Genomic DNA, 21935 nt, shown 5'->3' on the forward strand with positions numbered 1-21935 from the left:
TTTTTATTAACACATATTTTGACATTCATTACTGAGCACAAGCTGTGGGTTAAAGCCATTCACGGATGCAGGGTTAACACAATTATTTATTACATGTTCTATTATGTTCTTAAACTGTGCAGTAAAAGTTATCAGGGTCTGTAAAAGGCAGGAGTGATACAGCTGGGATTGAATGGGAGATCTGATGCTGTGGTCCTGTGGAATATCCTTGAGGGCTTCCTGTGCCTGTGGAAGGATCTCTTGACCTGGGATGGCTGTGCTTTAGTTCTTGGGGGTTTCTTAGGTTTGGGTTTGGATTTTTTTTTGAGAGCTGAGGATTATATCAGGGCTGCTGTCAGCTACAGCATGGTAACCTCACATTTGCATGCCCTGGGGATGTGGATGTGCTTTAGCACAGTTCATGCAGAAATGAATTTGTCCATGCCAGCCATACAGCCCAGCTTGGCACAGAATCCAGTTTGGTGGATATTGATCCACTTTTTCTTACACTTCCAAATTTGAAGTTTCAAAAAAATCCTATTCCAGGTTGGTCACAGTGCAGTAGGAAAAATATAAACTTTAAAAGAGTTTATTTGGGGTTTGTTTGGGGTGGGTCTCTTGTTTGTTTAAATTTTGGGTTTGGAATTTTGGTGTCTGAAGGAGGTCAGGCTCCCTCCAGATGAGGAGTGAGGGCAGAGTGCTGGGGGGTGTCTTTCCCTACAGGCCTCTATGCCCATGGAAATCCAGGTCTGAAAGGCTTGGTTTTGATCAGGGGAGGAGAACTCCTACCCCGAGAGGCTGAGTGCTGAGAACAGATTTGTTTTATTCATGCTGATGATGCAGAGGGAGAAGTTGCTTTGCCCTTGAGGCACAAACCAGCTCCAAAGGTGGTGGCCAAGTGCTTAACTAGGGTAGAATCATCATAAATCCATAGAATGGGTTGGAAGGGGCCTTAAATATTATCCTGCTCCAGCCCCCCTGAGAGGGGCAGGGACACCTCCCACCTTCCAATATCTCCTGCTTCAGATTTAGTTCTAAATCTAAATCATCACTTCTCTCCTGCCAGACCCAGCCAAGGGACTTGGTTTGCCCATGGAAAACACCTTGGGGCTCCACAGTGATGGAGAGATGGGGGAATTTTCAGCAGGGCAATGTGGTGTTTGCTCCTGGTGCAACCTGCGTGTGCCACTCTTGTAGGGTGGACACAGACACTCATTACAGGATTGCTGTAAAAGGATTTTTTTTGGTTTTTGAAGCAGACAGAGCCTGATGTCTGTCAGCTGAGCCCCATCTCACCTCCTTTCTCCTTTAGCCTTTTTATTAGAACCTCGAGCAGAATGTGGTTCTTGTGGCCTCATTTCTGCCTTATCAGATGTGGCTTGTACCTCAAAGCAGCTCAGAAATGGGTGAGCTCTTACCCTGAATCATTTTATTTAGGGTTTGTGTTTTTTTTTCTGGCAGGCTGCCCTGTGTGATGATGCCCAGTGGAAAGGATAATGTTGCTCCAACTTAAAAATAGCCTGTGTTTTCAGGGTGGGCACAGAGGACAGCTTGTGCAATTAAAATGGTGATTATTGAAGTCATGCCTAATAAAGTCATCTGTGACTTGCTGAACTCAAGTTAATGACCATGAAATCCATCCTTAATAACAGGACAGCCATTAGTGGGATGGGTGATGTGCCAAAGGTAGCCAATGGAAGGCAATAAAAATATCAAAAGTTAATGTTTGACAGCTTAAACTGTCACTTGAATATTTTGTCCCCATGGTGACTGTTTGAAGTTTGTATTTTAGTTTTAAATGTCTTTTAAGAGCTTCTTGATAGCTTTAACTTTCCAGCAAGACTCACCTTGTATTTGGAGTTGAGGGCTGGGATTGCTCAGTGGTGCTTGAACCCCTGGGTGTGTTCATGTCCAGTTTTGGAGTTGGCTGAAAATTATCAAAGCACCACCAGGTCTCCATCCTGCTTAGCAGGAACTGGAGGGAAGAGTGGAATTGGGGGCAGAGCAGTAAATTGGGTAAAATGCACTTTGGAAGAGCAGGCATCATGAAAAATCATGAGTGGGAGAGGTTAGGATGTGTTGTGACTGTCATAATCACAATGGGGAGAGGTTAGGATGTGTTGTGACTGTCATTGCTGTGAAGTGCTCCAGGAATCGTTGGAGAAATGCACAAATTCATTTTGCAGATGTAGGATGAAATGTAGGATATGTTGTAGGGAGACCAAGTCCTTAAATATCTTCCCAAACAGAGACAGTCAGGAGAAATAACAGTCTGGTTAAAAACCAGAGCTTTGAAAGGGCTGGATGTGGTTCCAGTGGTGAGATGGGTCCTGTTCTCCAGCTGACTAATGCTGATGCTCATGGTAGTAAAGGAGTAGTAAAAGAGTAGTAAGTGCACCTGCAGGACTTGAATTATGAACGTTTCTGCCTTAAAAGTGATGGGGCTGTTAGAGAAAACACAATGCTGCAAAACAGCTTTAAATTCCACTTGAAAAGATGATTTGTTTATGACTTCTCAAAATGTGTCAGTCTAGCACAGGAGTGCCAACCACTTCATAAATATTGTAGTGACACTTGGCAATAAAGCTACAGCATGTAACAATAGCTGGTGCTCCTCAGATATTCCAGATTACCTGGGATCCCAATCCCTGGGACACCCTGGCAGAGATGCAGGGGTTTCCCAAACCCTTCCATGCTGCTGGCCTAGATCTTGCTTAAATCACAGGAGACAGACTGACAAATTAAGAAAAAAAATGCCAATGTGGAAGGAAAGTGAGAAAACTCTTGTGGCTGCTTCTCCTGCAATGGCAGTGAGGGAGGCCATGGCTCCAAGGGTTCTGCTGCCCCTCAAGGACAGGGGGAGGTGTTGAGTGCAGGGTAAAGCTCCAGCACGGGAAACCTGAGTTTCCTGAACCCAGGAAAGAAGTTTAATTCCTTCAGGCTTTGCATAGAACAACACTTTTCACCCCATGGCATCCCAACTACTCTTTCCAAGGATTTGGCTGGTCAGGAGTGGGATTCCTGCAGGTACCATGGATGCTGATGGCTCGTGTGGGGCAATGGTCAGAGACATCCTGTCCCTGGGGCTGCTTTAGCTTCATTTCCACTGGCATCCCTCGAAACTGTTGTAAACTAAAAATACTGTTTCCTTCTGGCTGAAAAAATTCAGAACAACATTTCTGGAAACACTGAGGAAAAATACAGTTGTACAAAATATTAAAAATAAAAAAGCCAAGGTTATTTAAGTAATAAAGAAATTACTGACCTAGATAAATACATAACAGAGAATAATATGATATCTATTTTATTCCAGGTCAAAGTGATCTGTACCTTTTTTCTTTTCACTGGGAATAAAGTTCATCTCCTTACAAAGCAAGCCCTGTTGGAGCCATTAAGCAGTCATTAATTATTTTGGTTGTAGGTGGCTGGAATGTCATGGTGATGAAATATGCATTTCCTGGTGCTTGCAGAGTCATGGCTTTGTGTTCATCACGTAGGCAGCCCGGGTTTGCCTGCAGAGGGTGGCAGGCATGTTGTCTGTTTGGAAAATGGAGCTCTGGTTTGGCTTTTGGGTTGTGCTCATGCATATTAACACAGTTCACTTCCCCTGGGAAGAGTTCCTGGTGCATGGGGAGGAGGAGGAGGAGGAAGAAGAGGGCAGCAGCTCCCAACAGGTTGTGGTGCCGTGGAGTGAGGTTCACCAGGCTGCTCCAAAAACCCACCCCAAGGGCAGACCAACCCCATAAAACCCCAAGAGTGCCCATGCTGGTTCCAGGTGGGACTGAACCCCGCCGTGATGCCCAGGGTGGAGCAGGGCACTGCTGACAGCCCCGGGCACGGTAGCTCCTGTGGCTGTGCTGGATGTGCCCCCCAGGCAAGGCTTGTCCAGCCCTGTGGTGCTGTGTCACCACTTCCAGCTCAGAGATCAGCCTCCAGCACAGTCCCCAGTCCCTGTGCAGGACCTGCCCCATCCCAAACCCTCCCCTCCCATGCTGGGGCAGGAGCTGCACCAAGCCCAGGCTGAGCACCTTGTGCGTTCCCCGGCTCCTCGATCTCCAGCGCTTCTCCTCTGGCTGTCACACCCCAGGAACTCTGCAGCTCAGTCATCTCCAAGGTTTTGAAGGGGCTCAGGATGAAGGGGAGATCCAGGGTCTGCTGCATGAGCTGCTTGTGCCCTCCAGGAGCCCCACAAAGTCAAGCACAAACCTTGCACGTGGGCACTGCCAGTGCTGCTCTCTGCGTCCCATTCCAGAGGACATCCAGGCACCCAGCTCCCCTCCATCCTCTCCCCTTGCAGGCTCCCAACAAGTCCCTCAGGGGAAACAGATGCACAGGCTGAGGAGTTGCTGGAGGAGGAGGAGCACAGCCAAGTCCCTGTGTGATCTCCTGTTGCTCTATCTCCATGCTGAAGTGCTCGTGGCACTCTCTCAGAAGCATGTTTTCCATATAGATTGTCCACCTGAGGATATGGGATCCCTTTGTAGGCATTAGCTGGTTTAATTGAGTTTCACTGTACTTCTCTGAGGCAGGGAAATGATGCTCCCTGGGTTTTTGCACCTATGTAAACTGAGGCATGGAGAGGTTATACATTTGTAGGAAAGTCCAGAGGCACTTTTGCAGGAGATCTGGTTTTGGGGGGAGTAGTTCATCAAGAAAGAAAAAAAAAAAGAAGGCCTAAAAATCAGGAGGGAAAAATCCAAAGCCAGAAAAGCCTCAGAATAGGGGAAATAATTTTTCAGAATGCTACACATTGAAGCAATTTTAAATAAAGCATCTGGAAACAAAGCACAGCTCTTAGCTTAAAATTAAAATCTTCTGGTGGGGAATGGGTTCTGCTTCAAACACCACAGTCTTAAAGACAGGTCAGCCCCCAGTTTAAGAAGGAGCAGGAGGATTTTCAGTGCTAAATTAAAATCGCCAAAGGGGTGAGCAGCACAAACAAGAAGGAAGAGGGGAAGGATTCTGGGAGCAAGTCAGAGCTGCCGACAAGGAGGTGCAGAGCCTGTGAGAATCCCTCAGCCTGGCTGAGAAAACCAGTTTTGTTTAGCTAAGCCCCAACTCAAACACACTTGAAAACTCAGAGTTTTACCAGGCTGCCATCGAGCTGTGAACAAGTCCCTATTGTCTGGGTGAAAGAATGGCTCTCCTGTCACCCACGTTTCGGGGACGCCGTGGCGCGAGTCTGGCTGCTTGGGGCAAAGCAGGCACGGGGTAGGCTTGGAGTGAACTGGAAACACCAACTGTACTTGCAGTGAGCCATGGCAAGCCTTGGTCTTGCTCTGCCTGCTCCTCTTCCCACCAGGGATCCTCCCTGTGACCCCCCAAAGGAGGGGATGGCCACTGGCTGGTGTCCGGCACATCCCACACACCTGGGATGGGAATGGTCATGCCATGGGGTGGAAAGGGCTTTTCCCTGCTGAGGAGCTGGGAAATCACAGCTGTACCCAGCCTGTGCTCGGCCCCTGTGCTGCAGAGGGCTCAGCCAGCAGGGCAAGGCTGGGTTTTGGCAGCTCCCTTTTCCTGCATGAGCCAGGAGAAGGGAGAATAAAGAGATGAAGGTGTGGTGCCACGAGCCCCTGACCCTCACCTGGAGACCATGGTGCTCAGTGTGGCTGTGGAATCAGGGCCATCAGAGCTGCAGATGATGTTGGTCACTTTGCAGAGCAGGGGGTTTATCTGTGGGCAATTCATGTCCCACAGAAGCTGGGGAAAAGAAAGCAATAATTGGAGCTCGTGCCCATTTAAAATACCTTACATCAGAACTGAAGAACTGAAGCCTGTTTTTTTCCATTGCAGAAATTATTTGGCCTTGAACCATCCAGACCTCACTTGCTATTCTGCAATTGAATAGAGCCTTTTGTGAGGATTTTTAAAAATAATTACTACAAAGCACTTCAAGAGGAATTCTGATTGTCGTCTAGTTTTCATTTCATGCTTTCATGACATTTTTGTTCAAGGATGAATCTTTTATGAAATGTCTGTTTTAGGTTACACCCTCCAGAACCTTATTATTTGCCTTAAAAATTCCATCAGGGGCAGGAGCATATTCTTTAAGCTCTCCCATTAGTATAACTAAATTCATCAGAGTAATATTACTATTCATGCAAAATAGGTGTCGTCTTTCTTTAAACCTCTTGGCAAGTGGTTAAACTGATTTTAACAAGTATGCAGTGCCAACTTCTTAAAGCTTTGAAAAGTCTGAAGATTCCCAGGCTGCAAAGGACTATTTACATGGTTAAAATTATACACATATCCCCTCTACTTAAAACTGTCCCCTCATCACTTAAGACCCTTGCAAATCCATTCTGACTTCAAAAGAAGGAAAAGTTCCTCTTCCAAGAATTTTTTTGCTCCCTGTTAGCATAGCCTAGGCTTTCCAGGTTGTGAGAGCCACCAGGTTTAGCTCGAGGGCCAAACTGAGCTTGGAGTTTCATGGGTGCTTCTGCCATGAGGAGAGAGGAAATTAATGGAAGGTCTTGTATTTTTAAAGCCATTTGAAAATGCAGTTGTAGAGAGAACAGATTTTGGAGATGCCATTGCCCACTCTTGTAATACATCTCAACAGCACAAGTGATGCCAGGAAATCCTGAGGGACACTTTCTCCCAAGCTGATTATCAGGTGTAGAAATTACACCTTGACTCCTTGGCTGTCCCCACCCATCCAAATCCTGATTTCTTTCCTCAGTCTCTGCCGTGAGTGACTCTGAATGACCCCAGTGCTCACAAAAGAAGCACTTCAAAGTTGTATCCATGATGAATTCATGGGAACTAATTGTTTTAATTCATAGAAATGTCGAGGGTGGAGCATTTTCAAGTGTATTCAGGCAAGGAGCAGGAGCCCAGGGCTGTGGGTAGTAGGGGCAGGTGGAGTTACAGGGGCAGAACTCACCCAAAGAATCTGAAACCTCCCCACAAAGCAGTAAATTTGAAATGCCATTAAAAGAGTAAAAGGATTGTTCTCATCTGAGATCTGTAAGTTATTGGACTGCACTCAGGGAGCTGCTCTGGCCTGAATTATGGATCTTTATTACTTTCCCTCCTGGCCTGGAAACCTCTTGAAGAATTCATTGAAATTCTGATTTTCCCATGAAGGTATCACAGTAATGTCAGGGAATCCTGTATTTGTTCAGGGTCCTGTCTCATCTCCAGTCTCAAGCCTGAGGAAGTTACTGTGCTGATCCCAGCAGGAAAAATGTAGGATTTGATAAAGTGCTCTGGCATGGGAACCACACAAGCTACATGTGTTCCTACTGTGCTTTATTTTATTTTCTAACTGTTCTGAGCTGGGCTAATCTGCAAAATGGAGTGATATTTTCAGGAAAATGCTGCAAGTCATATGCTAGGCACGTTTGTGGAAGTCCTCTGATTTTTACAAACATAACTCAAAAAACTGAGATGCCAACAAATTGCCTCGAGGTCAAAAGTTGTTCCCATCTCATGTTTTCATCTGGGTCATTGTTGAAAAAATAAAGATATATATATGTAATATGATGGGGGAATGGGGTAAATGGTCAACCACAATGCCCAGATGCAGATTGGGATCTAAATACCTTTAAAGTTCAGGAGAGCTCTGTGTCCTGGGAGCAGGTTCAAAGCCTTCTCTGGATTACAAGCCTGCTGCACTTGTTGTTGTACCTGTCTGACTTGCAGAGCGAGCAGGGGAATATCTTTCTGGAAAGCCTCTCATTAGAGAAAATATGAATTACAGAAAGTAACTCAGTGGCTCCTTGCCATACTGCTTTCCCACTTTCTTCAAAGGCAATTTATCCTGTATTTCGTGTGGATTCAAACCAACACACCAAGGGAAAGATGCATGTTTCTGAGCCCAGCAATCAGCTGGGGATCTGCACTGAGGGAGATGGAGAGAGGCTGACTGCAACAGAGTTGGGTCAAAAAGTCTCCAACTTGATTTGCTGCTAATATTTTCAAGGTCAAACATTATTTGAGTAAAAAAAAAAAAAAAAGGTGGGAATTTTATGGAGCACTTGTCTGGTTGTGAAAGGTGTGCAGGCTGATGGAATGGCTTTTATTGGACTTCATGGAGGGTGATGGAGCTCGGGGCTGGAGCTGATTTGTGGTCCCATCACTTGTGCTGGTTTGTGGCACATCCCACAGCACAACTCCAGCCCCGGGACTCTTCTCAGGTGCGTTTGTAACACACACAAACACTGGGGAGAGTCAGAACTGCACGTGTGCCTCTGCAAACAGGTGCTGTGAGGTCTCCAGAGCTGAATGACTTTAGTGAGTGTGGCTGAGCAGACTTTGGGCTCGCGAGCAGAGCAGGATCCGCCCTGTCCCCGCGTCATTGTGTGCAGCACCTCGGGATACCTGGGGGCTGAAAGGAAACTCCTTTATAACAAATCAATCTCTAAAGTGCCCTGCCTTTATTTGCAAGGTTTCTGAGCTGTGTTTCATGGCTTGAATGGGGCCATTAGGAGAATCCCCAGGAGCTCCTGGCAGCTGCAGCTGAGGCAGAGCTGGAATCTTCCCCAGGATGCGCAGGGAGTGAATAGCTGAGCTCCTCTGCCCCACTCCCAGCCTGGAGTGACCAGCTCATGACAGCACTAATTAAGAAGCAGACAACTCTCGCTTTCAAAGCAAAGCTGCTGTCAGCAGGAGAAGGGAGAAATCCCTTTCCCTTGGTGGGAGGTTGGTTAGTGGGACAACCACCGGACAAAACCAGGGAAGCACAAAGAGCTCAGCCTGGCTCCCTCCATACAATGGGACCTGGATCTTTGAAATGCAAAAGTTACCTTCCCGAAGAGGAGAGAAGTGGTGAAGAGCAGAACCAAATTGCTCTACTCTGATCTTTTATTTTTTTTTTTATCAAGGCTGTTTAAGGGTCTTTTGATCTCACTGAGGTATTTATTATCGTGGACTATTTGTCTAACGCTAAGCCAGGTGGGACCAGGCGAAGTTCAGTTTGGATATGAGGAAAAATTCCTTCACTGGTAGAGTGGTTAAGCATTGGAACAGGCTCCCCAGGGAAACAGTGGAGTCACCACCCCTGGGAGTGCTCAAAAATCAGGTAGACCTGGCACACTGTGATATGGTTTAGTGGCCATGGTGGTATTTGGTCCAAGGTAGGACTGGTGATATTGGAGGTGTTTTCCAGCCTAAATGTTTCTGTGAGTCCATGAATGGTGGCATCACTGAGATTTAAAGAGAATTCCCTTTGTGCTGCAGGACCCTGGGGATTTTGGTGTGAGAGTGGAGGGTGCAGGCCCCCATCAGAGGAGAAGAGACCATGGGTGGTGTGGGATCTCACTCCTGATAGTGTGGCACTGGGATGGGGCTCCCCAGGACATGGCTCTGCCTCAGCTGAAGGCAAAGCTCTGATCAGCAAATTAAGTTTTGGTGCAGAAGAGATTTTCCCCTGTTCTCTGGTCTCTCTTGGGGACACCACAAAGGGGCTGAGGTTGCCTTGAGCTGTGCTGGCTGTAAGGGCCAAGGACAGAACCAGACCTCCCCAGGAACCCTGGGCTGGAAGGGCTTTGTCCCAGACCTGCTCCTGCTAAAAGCGAGGGTTAGATGGGTTTTCAGTGTGCAGTTCAAATTCTTGCCTGGCTTTTCTGGAGCATGGAACATTGCTGAGCCAAATCCCTCCCCTGAGGCAGCCCCATGTGCAGGATCAGCCTCTGAGGGTCCTGGGGGGTGACAGGAGCACCAGACCTCCCCAGACAGGTCAAAACTGGGGTTTACAGGCACTCAGCCCTGGGATCCCATGTTCACCATCCCAAGGGATGTTACTGGGTCCATCTTCTCCTCAGTCAAGGCTGCAGCACCAAGCCTGTCCTGTGACCTGTGTGCAGCTAATCAGAGAGGGAGGCTGTGTTAATTAACCTCCTAACGTACCACCAGGCAAATCTCACCTGGAATATCCATCCCCTGAGCGCCTAAAGAACACAACAATGTCAACAAATTGGGCGGGATTCAGAGAAGAGCAATAAAAATGATGAAAGGGCTGGGCTGATTTATGAGGAAGGATTAAAAGAGTTACATCTGTTTAGCTTGGCAAAATGATGACTCAGTGTGGGATATGGTGTCTGTCTGCAAGTGTCAGAGGGGTGGACATAGCCCAGGAGGATGGGAATTATTGAGCCTGGTTCAAATGGGAGTCATGAGATTAAATAAAGGAAATAATCTTTTTGGCTGGGTAGAAGGAGAAGTGTTTCAAAGTTAGAGCCCAGTTCCTGTGTGGAATAATCTCCCTAAGGAAATAGGTGAAGCTGAATTGTTAGAGGGGAGTTTGGGGAGCTGAGCAGCAGGGAAAACAGCACAGGAGGTGGAAATGCCAATTCCTGTGGTTCCAGCCCTGCCATGAGAGCAGTTAGGACACTCACATCGAGCCAGCAGCCAATGCTTTGATGTGGGCAAGAAAAGAGAGGGGGCAGAGGGGAAAAAAACCCAACCAACCCCCCAAAAATTGTACAAATTTTCTACATGCTTAGAACTGTGAATTCAAAAGGGAAAAAATTCAAACCATTAGTGCAAGCTTCCCAAAGAGTGCCACTGCCAGGGAAGGGTTGTGAAACCCCATCCTGGGGAAGGATGGGGGAAGGAGTGACCTTGTTCATCCAGTGGTGCTGTGAATCCAGCTCAGGATGGGGTGGGAACCAAAAGAAAGCCATTAGCAGGCTCCTGGTTACCCTAATGGCTTCTTATTTGCACAGGGCCTTGGCTAACAATAATTAAAAGAAAAAGGTTTTTCCCCGTGTAATTGTGAAAAAAGTAAAGGGGAAAAAAAGGTAATAATATGAAGAGAGCAACTCCATGTTACAAACAAGAACCATATGTTGACTTATCATGGGAAATATGTAAATACAGGCTGGAGCTGATCTGGAGCACATGTTGTTAGTCATGAAGCAGCTATTTAAAATTCCATGGCTGGATCATTAACTTCACAGTATCCTTTATGGAGGACAACAGAGGGCAAATAATCAGAGTGGCACTGAAAATAGCCTTTTTCTGAAGAAACCTCCTTTAGCTGGGTTTTATAGGAAGGGTTATATAGGATCCTTAGTGATCTGTCAGCTGAATCAGCGGGGTCTCCCCTGTGCTGGTGAGCTGGGATGGCTTTCTGCTGTGCCACTGGGGTGTCCTGGCTCAGAAGTTCCCTCTGGAGCCTCAGGAATGATCCATTCTCATCCCATTAGAACAGCCATGGAGGCTCTCACTGATGGCTCAGCCCTGGGTCCTCCTTGAAATGTGCTTTACCTGGAAGGAGGTGGTAACTGGTCACACAGAGGAGGGTTTGTCCTGAGCTCTCTCTGAAGCTGTGGCTGTGCAGAGCTGCTGCTCACTCTTTGCTTTGCTGTGTATCTCCTTAGTCACCCTGGGCAGGTCACTCCTGCCTCTCATCTCTTTCTCTCCTCAGTCGATCCAGACAAGACGAGCTCTCTCTGGGGCCAGCAGTGATCAAAGGAGGGCCAGATTGAAAGAGATTCCATAATTAGGGAAAAAACTCATAAAATGCAAGAAGGAGATCCTGGACCCCAGAGAAGGCTCTGCCTTAAGCAAATGCTTTAGAGCAGTGAAAGGATGGATTTAGACTAACTCAGTCCCTGGGATCAGCATTGCCTCGTCCCTCCTGGGCTGCACAAGGACAAAAACCTCCCAGAGGCTGGGCTGTGCCCCCTGTTTGGGTGGGTTTGTGCAGCAGCAAATGCAGAGAGGTTGGGCAGAGGCAGGGTGAGAAGCTGAGCAGGCTGCAGAGGGTTAAAGGCATTGCCAAGCCTGTAAATTGGGACCAAACCCACCAGCATCCTCAGTTTCCATCCCAGAGCTCTGGCAGGAGGCAAAAGTCCTGATTTGCACATGCTTGGGTATTGCTCAATGGTTTGAAAAAATAATTTAAAACCCCCTCTGTTTCTGTGTCACTGTGGACAGAAATCAGAGCCCAGCTTGGTCAGATGAGAGCTCAGCAGTGTGAGCTCCATTCCAGCAGGAAGGGGGCCCAGGGACAGCCCCAAGCAGGGGTTTGGGCACTGGCTGCTCTCTGTGAGATGCTGTGTTAGTGCTCCATGGGATGAGCTCATTTTGGTGATAAAAAAGGGCTCAGGAGCAGCTGAGGAGCAGCTCAGGCCTCACCCTGGCCTCTGCCTGCACACAGCTCTGAGCTGCTGAGCAGTGCCAGCAGGACTGGTGCAACAGACTCCCCCTGGTACTGGGAAAGGCCTCTACAGGCTTCTTTATGGGGCAGAACAACCTGCACAACAGCATTTCCCCACAGATTTAAGTATTTTGGCTGTAATTTGGAGGGACAGAGGGAAGGGAACAACTTTGATCACTCGCTGCTGGGGCAGCAGCTCCTGGGCAGGTGAGACTGGGCCAAGGCACTTCAGATCTGCTCCTGGAATCCTCAGTGAGGGCCCTGCCATCCCCAAAGCTGCCCCAGCATCACTCCCAACCCCTCATCCCACCCTGCAAGCCCTCACCCAGAGCCCCTGAGCCCACGTCCCCTCACAGGCCGAGTGCCACCGATGCCATCTCAGGGCAAGGCTGGGATCAGAGCAGACAAGCAGCACGAGGGCAGGGCAAGAAAGGAGTCTGGAGGAATCAAAATCATCAAAAAGTTGTTGGAAAAAGGGAGAGCTAAAGGAGAAGCTTAGAGGAAGCCATTAATATTAATTCAGGGAGATAACAGGAGTTCAATGGCCTCATGAAAGAGCAGAGGAATCACAACTGTGAGTGCAGGAGCCACTGAGGAAGAGATGGGAGCTGCTCTGAGATGCTCCACACTGAACAAACTCTGCTGCTGTAAATCTGGAGAGCTGCACCTGGTGCTTGGGAGCTGCAGGGCCCAGAGGCTGATGTGACAGGGAGATCCAGGAGAAGCAGGGCAGCACATTGTGTCAGCCAAAGGGAGCAGCTTCACGGGGTGCTCTTGACTCAGCCATGACTTGACCCCAAGTTACTGCTCAGAATTCAGGATTCCAGCTCCCTTGTGCTGCACAAGAGCAATCAGCAGCCCCAGGGGTCAGTGCAAGGCTGGGACCCTGCCATTAATGGTTAATTAATGGTTAATGATGGGCAGAGCTGGGACCTGCTGCACTAGGGCTGCTCCAAGCCCCTGCATGAAGCCAGTGCAAGGCCAGGCAATAACAATAATTTCATCTTAGAAACCCACCCAAAACCCACCCCAGCCTCTCCTGAGTGCACAAACCAGGCTGGAGGAAACTTTCACCTCCCAGCAGTGTCAGTTTGGGGCTTTTCTTTGCTTCACTGCCAGCTCAGGTGCCTGGATTGCCTTGTGCAGGTCTGTTATCCAAACTGGCCCTTGCTTTGTCCTCAGAGTGCCCAGCTGTGAGGCTCAAAGCCTCCAGGAGAGCCCTGCAGAGAGCTTGCCCTCAGTGTCTGATTTCCTTCTGGCTGTCTGGGCTCTGTGTCTTGTTTGTTTTTCAGTTTTGTTATTGGCCCTGTTTTCTGTTTAGCTCTGTCAGTTACCCCAAAAGAAACATTGTTCCTATTGTTATAATTATTATTATCATGATTATTGATTAGAAATTCTCCTCCTCCTCCTCCTCCTCCTCCTCCTCCTCCTCCTCCTCCTCCTCCTCCTCCTCCTTCTCCTTCTATTATTATTATTATTAAATATTTTATTTTTATTTTTATTTCCTGTGCTATTGCTGCTCATGTAAAAGTCCAGGTGGGGTCTGGAGGAATGATGAACGGATCTGTAGGAGTGGATTTACCAGGCTGGGGACCAGGCTCTGGTTGGTGATGCTGCCAGGAGAGTGTCCCCACATTGTCCCCACCCTGTGGCCACACCAGGCCAGGCTGGATCACAGTTGGTGTCTGGCTTTATTCTCCTCTCTATGCACATTCAGTTTAGGTGGGAATCATAAAACTGGCATCTTCTGTCTTCCCAGTGCTGAATTGGCAGCCTAAGCCTGGCTTATTTTCTGCCTCTTCTTTAATAACTTGAGAGGAACTTTGTTAAGAGCTGTTTATATGTAGCACACAAATGCAGAATTCCCCAGTTAGGCAGTGCTGGCAGGGTTCCACTGTCCCTTCTGCAGCAAAATCACATGAAAAATGCAAAAAGCTCACAACTATGAACCTTTGGGTGTGTTAGCAAAAGCAGCCAGCCCCAGCAGGGTGCTGATGTGGGGCAGGACATGTCTGGGTGTCCCTCCAGCCCCAGGTGACAGCAGTGGGTGGCTGGAGTAGTGATGGGGTTGAGATGACCCAGGGGTGACGTGGGGCTGGGATTTGCATGGCAGCCCAACTTTTAGGGGCCTGTGGGGCACAGGACCCTCTTGAGGAGCTGTGGATGTGCAGGCAGGAAGCTGGAATTGAACCACTGCCTTTGGGGTCTCCTGATAACAGAGTTTGTTTAAACTTCCATGATATTTTGAGAGGAAGCAATATTTGCTCTTTTGTTGGGTTTTTTTTTTCTTCTTGTGTTTTGACAGTTTTGTTTCATTGGGGCACTTTTATGAGGAGCTTTTTATTATTTTACTGTGTTATTCATCTGCATTTTAATTGCACACAATAAAACTTGAAAGCTCCCAGCAGAGAAAATCCTATAGTACTTCCCATCCTGTCCCACTGGGGATGAATTGCTGGGGTCACATCATTTGTCAACAAACAGGGCTGAATCCTTTCTAAGAAACACTGATTTTCCTGAACTATAAAAGTGATGCTTTTAATTGGTGCTGTCAAATGGCTTAATTTAACCTACCTTCATTTTGGTGTGTTTGGAATGGGGCTGGTATTGTCTGGAGGCAGGATGAGAGGGACCAAGAGCAGCAAGAGTTTTTGGTGAAATATGTCACCCCAAAATCCCTGATCTTGGTGAAATGTGTCACCCCAAAATCCCTGATTTTGGTGAAATGTGTTATCCCAAAATCCCTGATCTTAGTGAAATGTGTCACCCCAAAATCCCTGATTTTGGTGAAATGTGTGACTCCAAAATCCCTGATCTTGGTGAAATTTGTCACCCCAAAATCCCTGATCTTGGTGAAAGTTGTCACCCCAAAATCCCTGATCTTGGTGAAATGTGTTATTCCAAAATCCCTGATCTTGGTGAAATGTGTCACCCCAAAATCCCTGATCTTGGTGAAACGTGTTATCCCAAAATCCCTGATCTTGGTGAAACGTGTTATCCCAAAATCCCTGATAAATCCTGGCACCATTGTGCCAAGGGAGGATCCTCCATCCTGGGTCCTGCACCAGCAGCACTGCTGGGCTTGACTTAACTCTGCAGGGAATTGTCTAAAACCCTTTCACACTCCCCCAGTACAGCTGGGTTTGTTCTCTGATCTCCAAACCCCAAAATTCCCAGCTGGGTAAATCCCTGCAAAGCTCCCCTGTGAAGCTCTGGGGGGATTGGAGAGAATTCTCCAGGGGCTGAGCCCACCTTGAGCCTGGTTCCTCACCCACACACCAGGGTTCCACCCCACAGTCCCACCAGAATCAGCTAATTCTGCAGAAAACCACCCAAAATTCATCTCTGTCTCAGAGTTTAGACCTTCAGGTCTCTGTGCAAGAGTCATGGAGCTTGTGCTGCTTCCCTCACAACACATCAGCATCTTGTGCTTGAAGGATTATGGTCTGTAAATCACTTTACTCTCCATCTCTTTGTGGCTCTCCCTTGTCTGAGTCTCTTTCTCCATGTAATTATTAAAGGAAAAAAAAAAAAAAAGAAGGCAGCAAGTTAAAGTTTTCATGCAGAAAGGGAAGCAGCTCAAATTGCATCCAGACAAAAAAATAAAAAAAAAAAAAAAAAAGAAAAGTATTCTTCTATGAAAACATCATCCCTCCATTCCTTCTGCCCGCCCCCAGCTGATATTTAAGGGATCAGAAGCAGCATTGCAAGGCAGCATTGAAATCAGCCCAGCTTCATGTAGTCCTGCACCTGTGTTTCTCATCAGACCTGCTACCAAAAGGACTGGTTAAAAGGGCTTTGATCTGACTTTAAATATCCCCAAACATCAGGAACTGGAGGTATTTTAATCTGATTTTACTGGAACTGCGCTGATTTAAGGAAAACAGAGCCCAAAATTAATTTCATATTTTCAGTAAGTCCCTGGAGTTGGGAAGGAGGAGATTTCTGCTGGGAGTGGGGATGGCAGCAGGATAACCCCAACTCTGCACTGTGGCAGCTTCCAGGAGCATCTCTGGAGCAGCACTTTGCCATCAGCTGTGCACAGGAAGAAATTTTCTGCTCCTTCTTTTTTAGATTTTTTATTTGTTTGTTTTCTTCAGTCCCCCCCCCCCCACTGCATTTAAGATCTGAGTTTATCTCAGTAAGTACAGAGCAGGTGTCACATTTTCACATCATCCTTCACAGCAAACATCTCCTCAGCCCAGAGGAGCTCCTTGTGCTCAGGTTTGAACACAGGGACTCCAATGCAAAACCCTGAGTGTGATTTAAATGCTCAGGGCCTGATCTCACCCTGACCTGCCCTACTCCATCCCACACACCCTCTTCCCTCGAGGGAGTCCTAGAAATCCTCTCTCCATCCTGCTGCACCCTGCACCCTCCGAGCCTGGAGAGCTTCTCTGGAGCAAGTCTGATGAGCTCCCAGCCACGTTTGCAGAGCAGCACCCAGCCAGAAACTCAAGCATGCCCTGTTTGTTGCCTCCCACCCCCTCTCCCCTCCCCTCTGGAGTGTTTGTGTCAGGGTTTTGACATGACACTATTTTTAGCTCTTTCTCTCCTGCGTCAGAGGCGCGGCCGATGTCACCTGGCAGCACCAGGCTGGGGATGCAGCCTGCAGAACAGCTTTAATAAGGAGTTTATTCTCAGGCTACCTGCTCAGCAGATGTTTCTGTTTGTTTTGGTTTATGTTGACTTTAATTCTGCTCCTAATGTGCCTTTTATAACATCTTCTGGCAGTACTTCTAGACCCCTCTGTTGTTCAAGGCAGAGCTTGGGCGGCTCTGAGCTTTGTTATCTTCAGATCTCTGCAGTTAGACTTAAAGAACTTGCTAAAACACTCAGCTGCAAGCTTTTTTCCCAGGACAGCACAGGATTTTCCCAGTGCTCCTGTGTGTCTGCTCTCCTTGCCCTTGCAGGAATTGAGGCATCTTGCTGTGAGCAGCCCAGCTGCCCCTTCAAAGCACAGCTCTTCTCCAGCCATGGCCAGCAGCACCAAGCTGCAACACGCTGCAGATTCCCCTTCACCTCACCCCTGGATAAAAACCCTCCACTTTAAAAACTAGGATGTTTTTTTGGACAAATGAGGCTGGCTGAAGGAGAAGAAGAAGTGTGAGCACAAAAAAGAATGAGCCTGCTCTAGGTATGCTGGTGGGCTCATCAAAAATAAGATGCGTGCCCAGACAGGGGAGGGTGAAGGATTATCTCCCATCCTGAGGGGAAAAAAAAACCCAAAAACTTTTGGTTTCCCAGTGGCCAATTGTTTGGCTGGACATTGATTGAGAGTTGAGGCTCAGATAAAGGCTTGAGGGTTGGCGATAATATCAAAAAGGCAGTCGGAGTCTGGGGCCAGCCAAGTTGTCATTTCCTAATTCTGCTGCTGCTGTCATCCAGCCTTCTGGGACACTGCAGAGTCTGGAGTGAACTGTTAAAAAAGTATTTTAAAAATCGTGGCAAACTCTTATTCCAGAGTGGTTCTCTTCACCACAGCCCCAGCTCAGCCTTGGATATTGTGCTAAACTTCAGCATCTGATCAAAAAAAAAAAAAAAAAAAAAAGAAAGAAAGAAAAAGAAGAAAAAGAAAAAAAGAAGATAAAACACATAGGTAGAAATCAATGGAGCCTTTAAAGGCTGTGCTGTGAAAAAGGCTGCACTTCGCTGTTGTCTTTCTGAACCCTGTGAAATGCTGGGAAACTGTTTTTAATAAACAAGAGTTCAAACAGTGGGGCTCCGTAGCCAACAGTCACGCCTTAAACTCTAAACTTTACATGAAAACTCTCAGATCCCTTTGAACTCTTTTTTTTCTTCCCTGGCAGAGGATTCCAGTGTTTATGCATTTTTTTGAGATTGCTGGCGGGATCATGAGGAGGGTTTTAATATTTTTTTTAAACAATCTCCTGCCTTCAGAAACCATTAATGCCCACTAAGAAACATCAAGGCCTTGCTTTGAAGTGCCTTCTGGCTACAGCCCTCTCACACTCTTTGGTTACTGTGCAATCAAATAATTAAATGGAGTCTAAAAAAATTTGTTTTACCTGGTAATTAACCACCCCACACTGGACAGTTGCAAGGGTTGTAAAGGCATTGCAAATCTACAAAGACCTGAAACACAAAAGCACTGCATGCTCCTAGGATAAGTGAGTAGACATTTTCTCCCTGCTTTGGCAACCTTTCACACTGGCAAGGTGAGAGCTCTCCTTCCTCTTCCCTCGTATCCGAGGTCAGGGCAGTGAATCCCAAAGGAGAAAGAGCAGAGCACAGAGTCATAAATTAGCAAAGCTAAACTCTTGAACATTTCTTTTTTTCTTTTCTTTTTTTTTTTTTCATTTGTTTGTTTGGTTTGGAATAAACGGCAAGGAAGAAAAAAAAAAAAGCTGGAAATAGTATTTTGGCTCCTCCATGAAAATGCTGGCTGTGGGGCCAGCAGCCATCCCCAGGGCCATGGAGCCCAGCTTGGACAGGAGCTGTGTCTGCAGGCTCTGGGCAGCGCCGATGCCACCGCCCGCTCCACGGGGCCGCCAGAGCATGGCAGGACCTGCTCCAGCCCGTCCTCCTCTGCAGGGCTGGCCAGGAACAGCTCGGGGACAGCTTCCAAAGAGCAGCAATGGGTATGAGGGGGCCGGTGGCCAGCAATAATTCCGTGTCTGGGAGGACAGGGACAGGGCGAGGGCCACCTCCTCCGCTCCTGCAGAAACTCCTCTCCCTTTGGATGGGAGCTGTCTGAAACCTGCTTGTTCCACTTCCCAGAAGTTAGCTGAGAAAGTTTTCTCTGGTTCCAACCTAAATTGGCTCTTCCTTCCTGGAGCTCTGCTTTGATCTGGGCATTTGAATCTCAATGCAAAACCCCAGAGCTTTGCCTGGTTTCTGCATGGCAGCACCACGGGGAGGGTTTAACCCCTCCACAGCTCCTCCAGCCAGAGGGGCCTCCTCACTGACCATTTCAGCAGCTGTCTCCTCCTTATTCCTGAGTCACCTTTGGGTCCCAGCTGGTGTCACAGCATCATTCCCAGGAGCAGTGTCCAATCTCAAAGCTGGCCTTTGCCTCTGTCCTGCTGGGACTGGTGGTTGGTTTGTCCCTGGAGGTGAGGACCCTCAGTGCTGTGTGACCCTTTAACCTTTGTGCCTGTAGAGGAGAGATGTTTGCTGTGGAACCTTTTGGAAAAGGATGGTTTGTCTGTAGAGATCCCAAGAAACCTTTAGGAATGTGAGGGTTGCAGGAAACCATAGCTCTGGAAAATGCACAAACCTTCTGTTTCAAGCTCCACCTGCAGATACTTTGAAGGGCTGGGGGGATTTTGGTGGACTTTGCTGCCCCTGTTTTAGGGCTGGATGACACCCTGAGGGGCCACCTGGGCTCAACTGGGACAATGCTGAGGGTGCAGCTCTGCAAGAGAGGGGAAAGGGGAGAACCAAGGCAGGTAGCACCACCCCAGCCATGCATCCCATTTATCCTTTGACTTTGGAAGGATTTGGGGGGAATGAGAGCTTGCTTTGAGCCAACACAGCAGAAGCAAGAGGAAAGGGAAGGCAAGGAGAGCTGCCAGGGCAGTGGGAGAGGGAGCAGGGAGCCGGGAGTGCTGTGACTGCAGATGAGGAGCTGTGCATGAGCAATGACGAGGCGGCGCTTTCAAAGCAGGACCAACTGTAGGGTTCAGAGATGTTCCAGACTCCTGCAGGGCCCAAGACAAATGTTGAAAGCCAGAATTCCCAGAGGGTCTTTCTGTTTTCTTTTTTTAAAAATAATAATAATAAAAAAAGAAGATCTACCTGTCAAATCTTATCATGTGAAGAGCCGAATTAAGGAAGGCAAGACTTAATGGGCTTTCTTCCCTAAAAATAGATCTTCTCATGAAAGAGATGAAGGGCATTGCCCAGGGAGGTCAGCCAAAATTGTCTGAAATTATGCTATCACCTAGATCTGATGTCCAAAATTAGCCTCCTCTCTCACTCTGTGAGTTCAGCGCTCCCTGAAGATTAAACGCACCACAACACTCATTTAATTTAAAAGGGAGGCTAAAACATATGGCAGGCCATGGTTTAAATGTTAGAAAAATTCATCCTGGGACTTTTCATTATGATTAGTAACATGCTAATGAGGGCAAGGGGGAAAGGAGTGTGTGCAGGGCTGTGTGGGGAGGCTGGGCAAGGCTGCGGGCAGGAATTGGGGACGTTGCTGGGAGGAATGGAAAGGACCTGAACCAGAGCTGCTCTCACCATCCAGAACTAGTCTGATCTTTTTTCAGAAGAGGAAGGAAGATGATTTGCCTTAAATAATTCTCCAGCCTCCAGTGTGTGGGTGTTTTCTGGGCTCTGTGATTAAGAGAGAGCATTTGAAAGCAATGGGATAGGAACCTCATTTAAAGACAGTGAGCTCCTTTCTTTTTTTCCCCCAATTTTAATTAATCTGAGGTTGCTACTGGAATGGAGTAGTTGGATGAAGGTGTTTGAGGAACATGAGGTTAATGGAAGGTGAGAGAGGAAGGGAACACAGCTGCCAATATGAGGCAGGCAGAATTTGAACCAGCAGATGCTCCAGCCCAGCTGACTGCTGGCTGACTCATGGGTTTGGAGGGAATAAACTCCCGGGGCAGGGGGGAGGGAACAACCTCAGAGAGACCTGAGAAAGTCTGGGGGCAGCTGGACAAGCTCCTGATCCCAGCACCTGGGGAAGGAGGGAGTGTTTGTGGTACTCCACCAATGCAAGGCATCCTCCCAGTACTGGTGCCTCTGACCTGTGGTGTCTCTGTCCATGAAGGAATAGAGGGTTTTATTTTTTATTTATTCCATGGTATCTTAAGCTCATGATCTCAGGGGCAGTTTTTGGATGTTTTTCACCCTTTGGACCAGGGGATGCCAAACATTCAGGGTAGAGAGAACACAAAAGGGTTTCACTGTGTCTGCTGTGATCAACCCAGGCCAGCAGAGAGGCCCAGGAGCAAGGGCTGGGAAGTTTTGTGCATCCAAATGCAGCCTGGTTTTTGCTGAAGAAAACCAAATGCAGGCTTCCAGGGTCCTTTTCCCCACTCAGAGAGGAGAACCAGCCCTGCAGCTGTCCCTCCCCACTCAGCCCATCCCCACTCCCCACTGCTTCCAGCCTTGATTTGGGATGGAGCAAGACCATTGTGGCTGATCGCCACACGCCCCAGCAAACTCCAGCTGTGAAACACTTGGGAAAGTGTTTCTTTCTCCCAAAAAAAGCCCCTCAGGGCTTGCTTGTGATGCCCAGCCTCCAGGCTTCACATCCCCAATGCTCCCAAGGACTGTTAAAGGTCCATCAACACATTTGAATTGGGCAGTGAGTGGGGCTGGTGTTTTTGTTGGATGGTCACACACAGCTTTGAAGCTCCTCTGGCCACCACTCACCCCGGCAATTATCCACCACAGGCTGAGGCCACCTACCTCTGTGGGTGCTCTGGGGCTTCAGGAGCATGTCCAGCATGCTTTGAAGACAAAAAAATGCTCTAAGTGTTAAGAATTAGGGTGATTTGAGGGTGTGGAGTGGTTGGGGATCACTTGCTGCAGAGCTCAAGCCCTGCTCAAGTTTCCTCCTGCAGAGCAGAGCTCTTGTTATTGATGTTTCTCCTCTGGAAAGACCCAAATCAGGACATTTTGAGTCCCACCTCTAGAAAACGACACAGATTTGGGACATTTTGGGTCCCTCCTTTGGAAAAAAGATTCAATCAGGGATATTTTGCATCCTTTCTCTGGAAGAGGACCCATTGCAGGATATTTTGGGTCCCTTCTCTGGTAAAGACCTCAAACTGGAACATTTTGGGTCCCTCCTCTGCAAAGACCTAGTGCAGGATATTTTGCCACCAAAAGCAGCTCTGTGGGCACCTTTTTTCTGCAT

The sequence above is a fragment of the Serinus canaria genome, chromosome 18, assembly GCF_022539315.1.
Source record: "Serinus canaria isolate serCan28SL12 chromosome 18, serCan2020, whole genome shotgun sequence".
NCBI classification, from domain to species: domain Eukaryota; kingdom Metazoa; phylum Chordata; class Aves; order Passeriformes; family Fringillidae; genus Serinus; species Serinus canaria.